Source organism: Suricata suricatta, chromosome 14, assembly GCF_006229205.1.
Source record: "Suricata suricatta isolate VVHF042 chromosome 14, meerkat_22Aug2017_6uvM2_HiC, whole genome shotgun sequence".
NCBI lineage: Eukaryota > Metazoa > Chordata > Mammalia > Carnivora > Herpestidae > Suricata > Suricata suricatta.
In genome coordinates this window covers 68,468,306-68,485,384 of record NC_043713.1, presented here as the reverse complement: position 1 = coordinate 68,485,384, position 17,079 = coordinate 68,468,306, and the positions used below count along the sequence as shown (strand labels likewise).

At 43.8% G+C, this 17,079-nt stretch overlaps 1 protein-coding gene and 1 pseudogene across 2 annotated transcripts in view; both read right to left on the bottom strand.

Moving 5' to 3' along the window:
- The window catches only part of OSBP2 (oxysterol binding protein 2), a 179,549-nt gene that overhangs the window by 128,664 nt on the left and 33,806 nt on the right, over positions 1-17,079 (bottom strand). The gene's annotated exons all lie outside the window — the stretch shown is intronic.
- Positions 6,842-7,231, bottom strand: LOC115278062 (annotated as a pseudogene).

Sequence of the window (17,079 nt, the reverse complement as noted above, 5' to 3'; positions counted from 1 at the left end):
CAGAAGTGCTGATGCATAGAGGCACATGTACCCCAATGTTCATAGCAGCACTTTCTACAATAGCCAAATCATGGAAAGAGCCTAAATGTCCATCAACTGATGAATGGATCAAGAAGATGTGGTATATATACACAATGGAGTACTATATGGCAATGAGGAAGAATGAAATATGGCCATTTGTAGCAAAGTGGATAAACCGCGAGGGTGTCATGCTAAGCGAAATAAGTCAGGCAGAGAAGGATAGATACCAAATGTTTGCATTCATAGGTCTAACAGGAGAGACCTGGCAGGGAACCATGGGGAGAGGAAGGGGGAAAGAGAGTAGGGGAGAGTGAGGGACACAGATCAAGGGAGACTACTGAATACTGAAAATGAGCCATGGACTGAAGGGGGAGGGGGAGGGAAGGAGCGGGTGATGGTCATGGTGGGGGGCACTTGTGGGAAGAAGCACTGGGTATTATATGGAAACCAATTTGACAATAAACTATTAAAAAAATAAAAAAATAATAAAAATAATAATAAAAATAAAAAAGAATCTTAAAAAAAACTCCAATGCTATTCTGTGTGCAGGCTGTTGTGTGAACCTAAGTTTCCATTTCTCTAGGATAAATATGCAGGGGTGTGACTGCTGGGTCATACGGTAGTTGCATGTATAGTAGCATTGTAAGAAACCGCCAAATTATTTTCCAGAGTAGCTGTATCATCCTATATTCCCACCAGCAATGTATGGGACAGATCCTTGCCAGCATTTGGTATTTTATTTTTTATTTTAGCCGATCTAATAAGTGTACCAGTGATACCTTATAATGAACTTAATTTGCATTTCTCTAATAGCTAATGATAATGATCACCTTTTCGTGTGCTTATTTGCCACCTTTATTCTTCTTTTCAGTGATATACCTGTTCATGTTTTTTCCCATTTATAGTTAGATTGTCTTTTATTGTTCAGCTTTTAAATTTCTTTATATTCTAGATACTAATCCTCTGTTGGACAAGTAGTTTGCCAATATTTTCTCCCAGCCTGTTCTTTATTTTTGCATCCTTTTGATCGGGTCTTTGCAATGCAAAAGTTTTCCAATTTGAAGTCCAATTTATTAATGTTTTCTTTTATGGAGTGTGCTTTTCATGTCTTAGACATGATCTCATGTCTGAGAACTCTTCATCTAGCCCTACTAGATGAAGGGCTACACGAACATCCCAAAGAAGGCCTATGTCTTTGAAAAGTTTTATAGTTTTACATTTAAATCCATGCTCCATTTTGGATTAATTTCTGTATACTATATGGTGCTTAGGTTGAGGTTCTTTTTTTTTTTTTGGCCTATGGATGTCCGATGACTACAGCATTATTCGTTGAGAAGACTACCTTGCCTGCCTAGCTTTGAGAAGAATGCTGGTGCAACTTTGAGGGGGATTGCATTGAATGTGTAAATTGCTTTGGGTAATAATGACATTTTAACAATGTTTATTCTTCCAATCCATGAGCATGGAATGTTTTTCCATTTCTTTGTGTCTTCTTCAATTTCCTTCATAAGTCTTCTATAGTTTTGAGCATACAGGTCTTTTACATCTTTGGTTAGATTTAGTCCTAGGTATTTTATGGTTTTTCATGGAATTGTGAATGGGATCAGTTTTTTGATTTCTCTTTCTGTTGCTTCATTTTTGGTGTATAAGAATGCAACTGATTTCTGTACATTGACTTTGTACCCTGCAACATTACTGAATTCATTGATCAGTTCTAGAAGGCTTCTGGTGGAGTCGATCAGGTTTTCCACGTAGAGTATCATGTCATCTGCGAAAAGGGAAAGTTTGACTTCTTCTTTGCCGATTCTGATGCCTTTTATTTCCTTTTGTTGTCTGATTGCTGATACTAGGACTTCCAGCACTATGTTAAACAGCAGTGGTGAGAGTGGACATCTCTGTCGTGTTCCTGATTTCAGGGGGAAAGCTCTCAGTTTTTCCCCATTGAGGATAACATTAGCTGTGGGCTTTTCGTAAATGGCTTTTATGAAGTTTAAGTAAGTTCTTTCTATCCCAACTTTCTCGAGGGTTTTCATTAAGAAGGGATGTTGTATTTTGTCAAATGCTTTTTCTGCATCTATCGACAGGATCATATGGGTTTTTTCTTTTCTTTTGTTAAAAAACCATGTGATTCTGTTGATAGATGCAGAAAAAAATCACATTAACGAAAGATATATATATATATGCTGAACGTTTTTGGCATGAATGACACTGAATATTTTCAAGTGCTTTTTCTACATAAATAGACATGATCATGTAGTTTTTATTTGGACCATTAATATGGTGATTTCATTAATTGATTTTCAAATACTGAATCCATATTGCACAGCTAGTATGAATCCCACTCAATCATGGTATATTATTCTACTTACTTATTACTGTATTCAAATTACTAATAGTTTACCGAGAACTGTATCATTGATGTTCATGAGAAATATTGGTCTGAAGTTGTCTTGTATTATCTTTTTCCAGTTTGATATCAGGGTAATGTTGTCCTCATAAAATGAGTTGGGAAGTGTTTCTTTCTTTTCTATTTTCTAGAACAGATTGATGTAAATGGTGTTATTCCTTTTTCAAATGTTTGATAGAACTACCAATGAAATAACCTGGGCCTGAAGATTTCTTTTTTTTTTTTAAGTTTTTAAACTACGAATGCAATTTCCCTAATAATTAAAGGATTGTTCAGGTTATATACTTGATCTTGGGTATATTCTGAAGTTTATGATTTTTGAAGAATCAGTTTATTTCATCTAAGTTGTCAGAATTGTAAGTAGAGTTATTTGTAGTATTCCCTTATTATTCTTTTATGTCTCTGGAATCTGTACTGCTAATTGCTTCTTTCATTCCCAGTGTTGGTACTTTTTTCATTTTAGTAGGCCATTGACCTAGTTGGGTTCAAGACCCAAGTTCCGACCAAACTTCTCCTGGTGATGGTTTCATTGCCAATTCCCTTTCCAATGTCTTTGCAATGCAGTGAATTGCTCCCTCCTATGTGCCAGCAAGTGGCTACTGGGACCTTGGTGTTCATGTGGCTTTTAGTTCAGTTCTCAAAGTATGCAGTTTAGGATCTGAATCATGCACGTGCAGCATGGATGTGAACCTAGAAGTTCATAAACAATTTTGTGGGGTCACTTTCCCAATCTTCTCTCTGTGATATCTTGGCATTTCCCAGATCCCAAGGGCTCTCTCTGTCCTCTGACCCACAACTGGGGTTTTATTTACTTATCTCTCCTGCCCATTTCCCATCACTGCACCCACATCTGGGGCAAAGTGGGTGGGAGGGGAAAGAGAAGATGGCAAGAGGTTCTCACTCATCCTCTTGGGACCACAGCTCTTTCTACTGGAGAGGAGAGTTCTCCTCAGAGCTTGAGGCACCTGCAGCTCCTGCTGGGACCATTCCTGCCAGAAGAATTTTACTGCTACTTGCGTCTGAACAAGAGGGCTGTCCTGGAGCTCTCTCTGCTCACTCGTGGGTCTCCCCTGAGTCCAGACTGGATATACTGGAAGGAAAAAAGTTGTAAACTCACCACCTGTTCAGTGTTAATTCAAATCATGTTCTTCTCCAATCTGCTTATGGCTACTTAATTTCTAGGGTGTTTAAACAGCTGCTCCATGCATTCTGTCCAGGTTTTCTAGCTGCACAAAGTGAAGTATTCTCATTTCTTCCTACCTAGAACTGGAATGGAGCTGAGCTGCATTTTAGAAGACTTATTCTGGCTGTTGGAGACTCTGGAGTCCAGAATCTGGGAGCCCAGGTGGCCAAACCAAGGTGGAGGCCGTGCAGGTGAAGGGCAGTAGGCAGATATAAAACTGTTCAGGGCTGGCGCTCACAGGATCTCATGATGACTGAATCTGAGAAGTGAAGGAGGGCAGGAGGAAACAGTACACTCAACTTCCAGGTCTGGAAGGTAATATAAGCCTATGATGAAAGCAGTTTCAAGGCAGCGGGCAGGTAGGGCAGTGGGAAGAAGCCAGGAGAGAAGTTAAGGTTACAGGAAAGAAAAGAATAGTGGTGGAACCAGGTCCCATTGGAGTCACACAGGGATGGATGCAGGGAAGATGCTAAGTCTGATGGTAGAGAGCTGAGATGGTCCGGAAGGTGGGCTTTTTTGTTTTATGGAATGAGAAGGAGGCAAGGTCTTTTGCTGGCGTGTAGTGAGGGTATACAGAGTGGCAAGGACTTCAAGTGTCAATAGAAGATAGGGGAGGAGGCTGTTAGGGGACTCCTTCACTAGAAGATAGGGGAGGAGGCTGTCAGTGGACTCCTAGAAGGGCTGGCACTGATAAAGGCCCAGCAGAAGCCCTGGGTCTGAGGGTGTAATAATCTGTATGGTTGGGAGCAGTTGCCCCTAAGCTTGGCTATGTGGCATGTGTAATTGGCTCAGCAATGGGGCCCTACTACTCCTGCCTGAAGGTAGAATGTGCAGAACCAAAGGGTCATCTTCAAAAAAGCAACAGCCTCATTGCTGTCAACTGAGCAGCCACCACACTACAGCTACCGAGCCGAGTAATTTCTGATATGATTTAATTTATTCCTCTTGAAAACTGCAAGTGGTCGTCATCAATAGATACACTTTGAGGGTAAGGAATCAGAGCCACAAAGTGGTCAAGTGACACTGCCAAAGTGACGCAGCTAGCAAGTGGTACAGCCAGGATTCAAGCCCAGGGTAATCTGGTTCTCAGGCTGCCCCACGGTTAGGCAGAGGACACGTGGGGGTGACAGAAGCTAGACAACCAGGTGAGGGAGGAAGACTTCACAGGAGGGGCTGAGAGACAGATACGGGGCCAGGTCAAGCAAGGGAGAAAAAGAAAGAGGGCAGCTGCAGGAGGAGGAGCCAGAGGTCCAGAAGGGAACTGGAAGGGCAGCTACTATGGCAACCAGAAAAGGGCCAGCCTCTGACTTCCAAATTACTGAGCCAGAGCTCCAGGGTTCAGAGGGAGCTGTGTTAGGAAGTGGACACCTGAAGACGAAAGGGTGTACCAACCAGACGACAAGGCCCAGGAGCTTGAGGACAAGCTCCATGTTCAGGGGCCCTGGTAGACCTGAGGGCTGATGGTGGGGAGCAATCCCAGAAAGGGCACCAAAATGCCAAGATTTGGATGAATGACCAGCTTGGGGAGGCAAATGCATGACCCTGGTCCTGGTCCCCAGCCCCTCTCAGAGTGAGGGGGCTGCCTGGATGTTCATTCTCCTGATTGTGTTCCTCTCCCTAGAGATGGCACTTTCTGATGAACCCACAAGGACCGTTTTTAAAAAGATGAGTGAGTGAGCAAAGACGCATACGCAAGCCAGCCCTAGCAGGCCCAGCACAATTTTAGAAGGGCCTTGATCCAGCCACTAGGTGGCAGCTGCGGACATCAGATAAAGCCTTCCATTGTCAAAGGACACCCACATTTTAGAAGCTACTGAAAGAGCAGATCATCCAGTCCTGGGGTTGCCTGACTCCTCTTCAGAATATCAGAAGACTGCATAGCCTTCCTCACACAGATTCTTCAAGTAACACATGAGAAGAAGCTTGCAAATCTGAGACGAAGGAAAGACTCCTGAAATGCCAGTGAGCTCTGCTCTCTCTGGTAACATGGGGGCCTGCCCATCTCCAGCCCAGCCAGAAGGCCACCCGATCAGCTGCCCAGGACATCACCTGAGGCCCCAGCCACCAGCCTCCTGGAGCTCCATGTGCTCACTGTTCCAGACTCCCTTGGTCCGGCATGTTGCCTGGAGCAGGAAGCCTGAACATTCAGTAGCTGCAGCCAATGTAGGTGTGCATGTTGTCTCCAGCATTCCAATGCAGCTGGGCAGAGGCCCACGGAAGTACACAAGCAGGATACTCCCAGATTGGAGTTTGGAAGGTGGATGCACTGGAAGGTCAAGATGCCAAGAAGGGTCTGGCAAGGTAGGGGTTGCACAGGGGACCCATGGGAAAGGCTGCACAGCAGGAAGGGTGGGTGGACAGAAGGCAGGGGGGGGGTCAAAAGACAAGGGTCTTCAGCTTGAAGACAGATGCAGGGACAATCAGTGATGGGAACAGTAAGATGTGGTCAGCAATGACAACATGTCAATGGAAGACTTGAGGGGGCAAGGGGGAGATGGCCGAAGATGATGCCAGAACTTGCAGCCAGGGGCCAGACAGCCTTCAGTGAAGTTGCAGGAGGTCAGAGGTGAGTAGCAGGAGCTCTGCACGCAGAGCAGCTCCAGGTAAAGGAGTCAGGCACTTCTGGGCAGGCCACCACCTGACACAGCTTCCCTGAAGCTGAAAAACAGCCTCCAAGAAAGAACAAAGGACAGGGGGTGGGGAGTAGGGCATGCCACAGGGTGCAGTGTGAGTGAGGGCCACAGGGAGAAGGCTAGTGGGGGAAGAGTCCTCTGGCACAGAGGAGAAACAGAGGACAGCGGCAGAGGATAGTAGGGACAGGTGGGCTCATTTCTTCCTAAGAAGCAGTAAGGACAATAAATAAGTAAAAGAGAACTCCATTTAAAACAAGTCAATAAAAACAAGGTAGTTGCCAGGGCGCCTGGGTCACATATTTGGTAAGTGTCTGACTCTTATCTTGGTTTGACTCACAGTTTGTGGGATCAAGCTCTGCATCAGGCTCTACACCATCAGTGCAGAGCCTGCTTAGGATTCTCTCTCTCCCTCTCTCTGCCCCTCCCCCTCTTATTCTCTCTCTCTCTCTCTCTCTCTCTCTCTCTCTCAAAATAAATAAATAAACTTTAAAAAATTCTTTTGTTTTTTTTTCAGGCGTTTTCACATTTTATTAACTACAGTATAGACCCTAGAGCTGCCTCATTCCCTCCTCTCTCCCTCCCCTCCCCCCCACGGGATCAGGCCTTCCCAGAAGCTCCTGCCTTGGCTGCCTGGGCCCGCTGGCACTCCTGCTGCAGCTGAGCCCGGGTCTCCCTCTGTTGCTCTGACTGCCATTCGAGGTCGTGGAGTTGGGATTCGTATCGCTTAATTTCAGCTGTGATATAGTCCAGCCTCTTCCCCACTGTGGCCTGAGCCTCTCCCAGCTCCTGTCTGACCAGCACAGGACCCAGAAGTTTACAGACCACGTAGGACCCATCTAGCAGGGCCAGTTCCTCCTTCACAATATTATTTTCTGTTAGTTGCCCCTCAAGCTTCTGCTGCCCTGACATGGATTTACTCCAGTCCTTCTGTAGCTGTTGATATTTCTCCACTTCTCCCTGTAGCTTCTTCTGGATTAGTTCAGCCATGGTGGGGATAAAGGCCTGTGGGGAGTGGGAGAGGGGCGCTGGGTCTCACTCTGGGAGGTACTCTCAAGCTCCCCTTTCTGGCCTGGCCTGCAGAAATGACAGCACTCTTGAGAGGCAGCCTTCTGGGACACCACAGCCTGTCCCTGTCCCGCGCAGCCACTCTACCCTGCCTGGCCCCAGGGGAGGCGGCTGAGGCAGGACCCTAAACCTCTGAACAGAAACCCAGCCCTCAAAAAAATTTTTTTTTGAAAAACCGAGGTAGTTGCCAAAATGAGCACTGCCCTTGATAGAGACTTTGCGAGCCATCACCATCGTGTGGACGTGGAGGACAAGGGCACCTCTGGGTCCTGTGGATCAGATGCACACAATGGCTGCATGCAGAGTTCAGGCCTTCCCAAACCACCAAGGCAGGCAGCCCCTGCCCTAACAAGAACTGGTCCCTCAGGGTCTTGGCCTTCTGACCTCATCCCTTAAGGCGTCTTTAGAAGTTATGGTCAGCCTTCCTTGGGGCCCAGCTGCCTATAGCACAGCAGGCCAAAGGGACCAGATACAGTAGCCAGAAGGCCAGGACCCAATGGGAGAGCAGAGGCTGCAGAGAAGTGAGCCACATGGCCTGGAGTCAGCAAGAGGCAGGGCTCAGAGTACGCCATCAGGGTGGACCCCACATCCATGCCTGCTTTTCTTCTCAGTTCAAGTGTCCTCCTGACTGTGGCCCTGTCCTATAACCCTTCCTTCCACTGTTCCCTTGTAGAAGGCCCCTCAACCTGCCCCATCTGATGGGGGTCTGCCTGCCTCTCTCATCCCATATCCTCTGTCCCCTCATATGGGAGTACTGGCCTCGGATGGGCTGCCACTGAGTCCAATGCCCTTCCCATTTCCTGCAATGTCCCTGTGTCCTTGGCCTATTTCTTACTCTGCCTCAGGCATAGCTCATCTCAACCTCCAATGGGTCAGGGGCACTGTGGCCACCTACTCTCAATTCCAGTCAGAGAGCTCCTCCAAGGCTGGGTCCAAGCCTGTGCCTGTTCATCTCTGACTTCCCACACATGGCTCAGCCCCCAGGACACAGAGGGACACTGATCAAGAGCCTTGCATGACACATGCATGCACTTTAGCTGCAAGGAACATTTAGGCTTCATGCAACCTCACATTATAATGCCCTACTTTCTTTCACAGACAGAAAAGAAGACTTCTAGAGTCAACAATAAAAAGCAACCATAAACAGAGCATTAAATGAAAAAACAACATCTAGGGAGTTTGAGCATCCCCTCATGTCTCCCCAATTTTGGGCTAAAAATCCATTTCTTTAGTGATTATTTACAAAAATATTAAAAGAAAAATCTTTTTTTCCCCCACGTAGCAGAAAGAAAGATTTGACAATTATGTCAACGTCATTTTTGTAAGTGCTGTATGCTTCTGATCTCCTGGGGCATGATCAACATGATATAATATTTGGGTGTGACAGATAAGGATAAGTAAACTCAAACAAGGAACTCCAGATACATAGGGTAGGAGGGAGTGTAAGAGCCTTCACTAAGCAAAACAGAAGGAATCTAACACTGACTGAAGAAAAAGTCATTGGATTTTAGGAAATTTGACAGGACATGATGCTTCACTGCTTCCAAATCCTTATGATAATTTGAAATATATGTAAGTAATTTGCTTCCCTCTAAAGGAGTGCAGGCAAATAGACCCTTGCCCATGAAGAGCCCAATTATAGGTGTTAGCCAAACACCTTTTCAAAGGGGTCCAAATAACTGAAGTACTCAAACGCTGTGATGCAAGGTCTATGGGCAAAAAGGTCATTCTGCTGTATGGGGGACTCTGCCACAGACCAAATGTGCTCAGGCCTCCTGGGATGGGCACGTGGCCTCTGTGCTCTGGCTAGGAGACCAGTCAGTTTTCCTGGCTACACCTTCCTTTCAGGAGCCCTGTGCCCACAGCCAGATGGAGGCCCTAGCCCCAGATCTTGCCAAGCCCACCCCTACCAGACTGTTCTCAAACCTCCCCTTGGTGACTGCCGGGCCCAAATGCACGCCATGTCCCCAGCCACAGAGAACCCCCACAGTCCCTGAACACATCCTCTCCCTTGCTCCAGCCATTCCCACTACCTGGATAGTCTTTCTTCTTCCCTGCCCTCCTCACCTCCATCTCCATATCCAAACTTTTCTGTCCCTCAAAACCCAGCTTGGGTCTCAGCTCCTATATGTAGCATTCCCTGACTTTGTTCCTCTCCCACCCATCCCAGTGGTGACAGCCTCCTACCTGACACTGTGCTAATTCACCTGCAAATTACTCTAACCTCCATGGGAACTGTCACGCCTCGTTCATGAGGTTTGAATTCATGTAGGTTTGAATTCATGTGTCATTTGAATGACATTCATTCCCTCTGAATGTTAATATACAAGAGTACATACTGTGCACAGGTCTACTAGGGGTTATTTTTTATATAATAAAAATTATTGTGGCCTGGAAATAGTGCTTCCCTCCTTTTGCCCATTTTAATCTTTTTTTTTTTTTTTTTTAAGTAGGCTCCTTGCCCAACACAGGGCTTGAATTCACAACCCTGAGGCTGAGAGGTATGTGTTCTACCAACTAAATCAGGCAGGCACCCCCAGCTTTTGCCTATTTTAGACAACTGGCAGGTTAAGGCCAGAAATATAAAACTGAAAGACCCAAGAATAGTTACAAAGATAGCAAATAAAACTATAGATTAAAATTTAAAAGACAATGGAAGAGCTCAAAAGGGCAAGTTTCAGGTGCCCAAGGGATCAGTTATTCTACAGAGAGCAGGGGCAGATATGCACAGCTGAGGGGTGGGAGCCAGGAGCCTGTCCAGGTCCTGGGCTCTGCAGAAGGGCCACAGCTGGGGCAGGGCTGGCAGGGGAAAGGCCGCTGTACTAGCACCCAGGCTCCTGACTGACACAGACACTCTTTCAGGAGGGACAGGTGCACCCTCATGGTGATCATGACCCATCCCTCTGCATTCACCAGTGACATGTCCCCACCCAAAGGGGAGAGTGGCTGCCTTCCCAGAGACACAGCTCCCTGGGTTCACTGTGCCATATCTCATGCTGTTGGAGGTAGGTCATTTTAAGACAGTGAAAGGATTTTTTCCCTTTTCAAACACCCTGGGTGCTTGACCTTCTGCGGATGATTCTGTCATATCACTTAGTACCAGCTGTGGGCAGGATGATTTATGAGTGCTGGGGCACACCCCCCAACAACAGTGCTGAGATGAATGGAATGGTAGCACCCATAGCACTATACACTTCCCACAGGTTATCATGTAATCATCCTCGAAATGGAGCAGGAATGCTGAAAATGAGGAATCTGGAGCTCAGAAATATTCACTGGTTTGACCGAGGCCCCAGAGCTGGATGGAAGCTCAGGAAGAAGCCTTCCCAACCACTCATTTTGTAGATAAAGAGACTGAGGTCCCAAGGGACATAGTGACTTGCCCAAGGTCAGATCTAACCTCCTTGACTCAGTACCTCCTGTCCATAGTACCACAGAACATTCTACCAAATTTGCTAAGTGAATGGCAAAAGAAACACAAAGTAGCGTAGAAAGACAACATTAGAGTCATGAAGTACCATTGGGACCACGAGCCCCAACCCAGCTCCAAGCTGCAGCTTCCCATCATGTCCCCTCCCACCCCTTTCCTTTTTGTAGTCTGCTGGTTTGTTTCTCAGACTAAGCAGACTTCAGTGTCACCCCTTTCTCCGCTGGTTCTGCTTATGTCTTCCAGTGCCACAAATCAAAAACAAAAACAAAAATACACATCTGCATCCTTATTCACATTCTCTGATCCTTCAAATATGAGCAGGCTCTGCCTGGCCTTCCTTTCTCCAGATTAAACACCACCCATTCCTTCATCTGCTCTAGTGGTGACAGGTATGAGAAACCACAGCACCCAAATCCTCTTCTCCAAGGATGATTCTAGCATGGACAAAGGTGTCCTGGCTGCTATGCACACTGGCCCCACAACAGATCCTCACTGGGCACCAACCCAGTGCCAAGCCCAGTGGTGGGCCCTGAGGTCACCATGGAAACAAGACACACAAGATCTCTCTGCCTTAGAGGAACTAAGGCTTTATGGAGAGGACAATAATAAGTAAGTAAATAAGTCAGTCAATGAATAATGACAAATTGCAGTGGAGAAATAACAAGGATTCTGTGATAAAGCTGTCTTAACAGGGGAACAACTTAAAACACTCTGAAGTACCATTAAGCTGAGACCTGAAGGATGAGAGCCAGGTGGGCCAAGAGTAGGAGCAGGAGTGTTCTAGGCAGAGAGGAAAGGCAAACAAGTACAAAGGTCCTGAGGCAGGATCTGAGTATAGTGAGGAGAGAAATACAGGTAGGGAAGAAGGCCATAGACTGCTATACAGGGTAAGGAGCTCAGATTTTACCTTAAGAGCACTGCTGGTGGCTTGTCAGCCACCTGAGATGAGTGTGTGTGTGTGTGTGTGTGTGTGTGTGTGTGTGTGTGGTAAAATATACATAACATTTAACATTTCAATCATTTTAAGTGTATAATTCAGTGATATTTAGTATACTCACAATGTTCTGCAACCATCACATTTTCACCACCCAAAAAGAAATCCTGTACCCACTAAGCAGACACTTCTCAACCCCTTTCTCCAACTGCTGGCAACCACTATTCTGCTTTGTCTCTCTGGACTTGCCTATTCTGGACATTTCATGTAAACAGAATCATAAAACATGTGGCCTTCTTTATCTGGCTTAACATGTGTTCAAGATTCATCCATATCGTAGCTTGCATTAGTACTTCATTCCTTTGCATTGCTTAGTAATATTCCACTGAATGGACATACCACATTTGTTCATTCATTTATCTGATGATGGACATTTGGGCCATGTTCACCTTTTGGCTCTTCTGGATGGTGATGCTATGAACATTCATGTACACATTTTTGTTTGAAAACATGTTTTCAGTTCCTTGGGGTATATACCCAGGAGTGGAATTGCTAGGGTTATAGGGGTAATTATGCTTAAACTCAGAAAGCACTAGAACATTTTCCACAGTGTCCACACCATTTTACATTCCTACTGGCAATGTGTGAGGGTTCTAATTTGCCACTTTCCTGTCAATGCTTACTTTCCATTGTTTTTGTTGTTGGGTTTTTGGTTTTGTTTTGATACTAGGCATCCTAATGGGTATGAAGCAGTATTGTGATTCAGATTTTCATTTTCATAATGATTAACAATGTTGATTATTTTTTCATGTGTTTATTGGCCATTTGTATCTTCTTTGAGAAAATGTCTATTCAAGTACTCTGTCCATTCGTATTCTGGATCCTAGCCTCATGTCTTGCAAATATTCTCTCATTCTGTGGGTTGCCTTTTCTCTTTCTTAATAAGTGTCCTTAGATGTACAAAAGTTTAAAATTTGGTAGTCTAATTTATGTATTTTTTGTCTTTGGCTGCTTGAGCTTTTGGTGTTACATCTAAACAGCCATTGTCAAACCCGAGGTCATGAAGATTTACTCCTTCCCCCCCTCCACTTTGTGTATTATGGTTTTAGTCCTTATATGTAAGTCTTTGATGCATTTGATTAAGTTTTTGCATATGGTGTGAGGTAGGAGTCCAACTTCATTTTTTTGACATCTCAGCACCCTTTCCCCAATTGAATGACCTCGGTACCCTTGCTGAAAATCCATTGACCATAGATGTATAGTTTCTTTCTAGACTCTCAATTTTATTTCATTGATTTGTATATCTGTCCTTAGTACTACACTGTTTTGATTTATAGCAAAGTAGCTTTATAGTAAGTTTTGAATTTGGAAAGAGTTCCCTTAATTTTTTCTTTCTTTCCAAGTTTGTTTTGGCTACTTTGGGTTCCCTGGCATGTTTTTTTCTACTTCTAAGAAAAAGAGGCCATTGTAATTTTGATATGGATTATACTGAATCTACACATTTCCTTAATAATATTAAGTCTTCCAAACCAGAAACACAGATGCCTTTCCATTTATTTAGGTTTTCATTAATTTCTTTCAGTATTTTTCTAATTTAAAATTTTTTTTTAATTTTCAGTGAACTTTCATCTTCTGGGTTATATTTATTCTTCAGAATCTATTATTTGTGATGATACTTATTTATAATTGTTTTCTTCATCTCCTTTTTGAATTGTTCATTGTGAGTATATAGAAGTATAAGTGACATTTGTTGATTTGTGCCCTGTAGCTTTGCTGAATTTGTTACTTTGCTCTCATAGGGGTTTTATTTTTTTGTGTGGATTCTTTGGGATTTTCTATATACAGGATATCATCTATGTGCCAATAGAAAGTTTTACGTCTTCCTTTCCAATTTTTCCTTTTATTGCCTTTTCCTGTCCAGAACTTCCAGTACAATGTTGAATAGCCATGGTTAAAATGGGCATCTTTATCTTGTTACTCATCTTAGGGGAAATTTTCAGTTTCTTACCATTGAATATGATACTAGCTGTGGGTTTTTCATAAACTCCCTTCATCATGTTTGCTGATATTTTTATCATGAAGAGTATTGGATTTTGTTAAATCCTTTTTCTGTATCAGTTGAGATGATCACATAAGGTTTTTTGCCTTCAATCAATGAAGTATATTATATTGATTGGTTTCTTATGTTGAACTCCCTTTGTATTCTTGGGATAAATCCCACTTGGTCATGGTGTATAACACTTTTGCTATGCTGTCAGATTTTGTTTGCTGGTATTGTGTTGAGGGGTTTTGCATCTATATTCATTAGGGATAATGGTCTATAGTTTTCCTTTCTTGTGATGCTTTTGTTTGGCTTTGGTATAGGGCCAGCCTCACAGAGTAAGTTAGAAAATGTTTTCCTCCTCTTAGTTTTTTCAGAAAAGTTCGGGAAAGACTGGTATTAATTCTTCTTTAAATGTTTAGTAGAATTCACCAGTGAAACCATCTAGTCCTGGGCTTTTCTTTGTTGGGAGAATTTTGAGGACTGATTCAATCTCTTATTACAGACCTGCTAAGATTTTCTATTTCTTCTTTAGTCGATTTGGTAACTTGTGTGTTTTTAGGAATTTGTCCATTTCATCTATGTCATCTAATTTGTTGGTGTACAATTGTTCGTAGTATTTTTTATCATCCTTTTTATTTCCATAAGGTCAGTAGTAATGTCCTCACTTTCATTTCTTATTTTAATGATTTGAATCTTCTCTCTTTTTTTTCCTAATCAGTCTAGGGGAAGGTTTGCCAATTTTGTCAATCACTTTAAAGAAGCAACTTTTGGTTTCATTGACTTTATTATTTTTCTATTCTCTATTTCATTTATTCCAACTCTGATATTTATTGTTTCCTTCCTTCTGCTAGCTTTGGGTTTAGTTTGGTCTTCCTTGAGGTGATAGATGTAAGGTTTGGTTATTGATTTGAGATTCTCTGTCTTTTTTAATGTATATTTTATAGCTATAAATTTCCCTCTGAGCACTGCTTTTGCTGCATCTTGTAAATTATGGTATGTTGTGCTTTCATTTTCATTCTTCTCAAAGTATTTTCTAATTTCCTTGTGACTTCATCTTTGAATCATGGGTTGTTCAAGAGTGTGTTATTTAATTTCTACATACTTGTGAATTTTCTAGTATTTCTTCTGTAATTGATTTCTAGCTTCATTTCATTGTGGTTAGAAAAGATATTTTGTATAATTTCAATCTTCTTAAATCTTATTGAGACTTGTTTTGTGGCCTAACGTTTAGTGTATCATGGAGAATTTTCTACATGACCTTGAGAAGAACGTGTGTGTTCCACTGTTGTCAGGTGAGTGTTCTGTATATGTTTTTTAAATCTAGTTGGTTTAGAGCACCCAAGAGTTGTAACTAATGCAGTTTTATGATCATATTCCCACTTTTTAACATGTTGTTTTCCTGCTATTTGGAGAACTGACTGAAAGCAGGAAGACAGTGAGGAGATTGTTGCGGATGTCCAGGTAAGAGGGGATGGTGCCTGGACTGGGGTGGGGGGGGTGGTGGCAGAAAAGCTAGAAAGTAGGCTTCCTGATGGATTAGAGATGCTCCATAGTCTAGGAAGGAACAGACAGGCCTTGGGATGACCTGAAGGAGGTCTATCTGGAGCATCATCTATGCCCTTGACCCAGCTGGTAGCTATGAGCTAGAGTCAAGGAGAATCGCACCAGGCTGTCTTCCCTTATTTGGGGTTACCTGAAACTGACCCCATGTGAAAAGTTGCAAACCACAACTCTCTAACATCAGCCTAAGAAATGTGGGAGAAGGATATTGCCTTGCAGAGATGCTACCACAAAAACTCTTTTTCAAGAAATAATCAGGTAGGGGGCACCTGGGTGGCTCAGTTAGTTAAGCACTGATGCTTGGTTTCAGCTCAGGTCATGATCTCATGGTTTGTGAGTTTGAGCCCTGCATGGGGCTCTGCACAGAGCCTGCTTGGAATTCACTCTCTCCCCTCTCTCTCTGCCCCTACTGCGCTTGCTCTCTCTCTCAAAATAAATAAATAAATAAACTTAAAAAAAAAAAGAATCAGGTAGTCCAACCTTTCTATAAAAGCACAGTACCTTTTTTAAGTCTTTAACTTCAGATGCATTAGTTCATTTATGTTTCAAAACACCAAGAGGAAGGGAATCCAACCATCTCTCATCAACACATCAACACAAGTGCTACCAAGAATTGTGCCTGAATGTTTGTCCTGTGTCCTTACCCAGGAGGCTAACCCCTTGGAAACAAGAGTTGTGCTGTGTCTCCAGCCCCTGACGATGCCTGAGAGGTATGAAATGAAGGAAGGTGAGCCTGAGGCAACTCCCTTAGGGTCCCAACCCCTACAAGAGGAAGTCCAGGCTTAGAAATTCCTAGCGCTGCCCAGCTGAGTTAACAAGCACTACCATCCCAGCTGCAAAAGAAATTCCTTCCACTGGCTGTCCCAGGAAAATTGTTCCAGAATGATGAATCCAATAAATGCTACCCGCTACATTACATTCATAAAGTTCCTAGAAAATGAAACAATTATTTTATTATTTCATTTCATTTTACTCACAAGAAGCATGTCTTGAGCCATGTCATCCACACCACCAGCCACACCACCAGCCATGCCATCCACCACTGTGGCTTTGCATAGACCTCCAAACAGAAAGCACAGGTCCTTCTGGGAGTCCCAGCAGAGCCCATGCCTGAGATGGCTCCAACACCATCCTTCACTGGGAAATGGAGTGGTACCTTGGGGATCCTGTGCCAAGCTCAGCATCACTGTTAACACACCAGAGTCACATGAGTGCTGATCCCAAGGAAGAGTCCACTGTGGGTAAGGAGAAATCCATGCTCCAAATGTGTGAGACCAAAAGAGAAGGCCAGAGTGATATTAAATGACCATTAATGTGCACTGAGAAGCTAGTGCTGGGGGAGACCCCAGAACAGTAGAATAGGTATGGGGCATGGTGACTGACATCACCAGACCCTCTGATCCTGCTTTGTGCCAGAGCTCCTTCCATAGGATTCACTGTCTCCCCAATCAGCCTGTGAGATAATCCTGGAACACGGAGGCTGTGACTCATCTGACCTGGAGCCCTGCCTTCCTAAAAGAACCTAATATAGGTCTGAGAAAACACATACCATTTTGCTTTAACTTCAGAAGAGTTACAGCTTCTGAACATCCCCTCCCTGAGTGTGTGTGGACCTAGTTTTCATCCATCAGAAACATTTGCTATCACTCTGGATGGACACAGCTATGGGAGGCAGGCATTCTCGCACACTGCTACAGGCATCTGATGATACAACTCCTATGAAGGCAACTTGACAATCTCTAAGAATTACAAATGCACACTCGTATTAACCCAGCAACCCTACTTTCCAGAATGTATAGTTC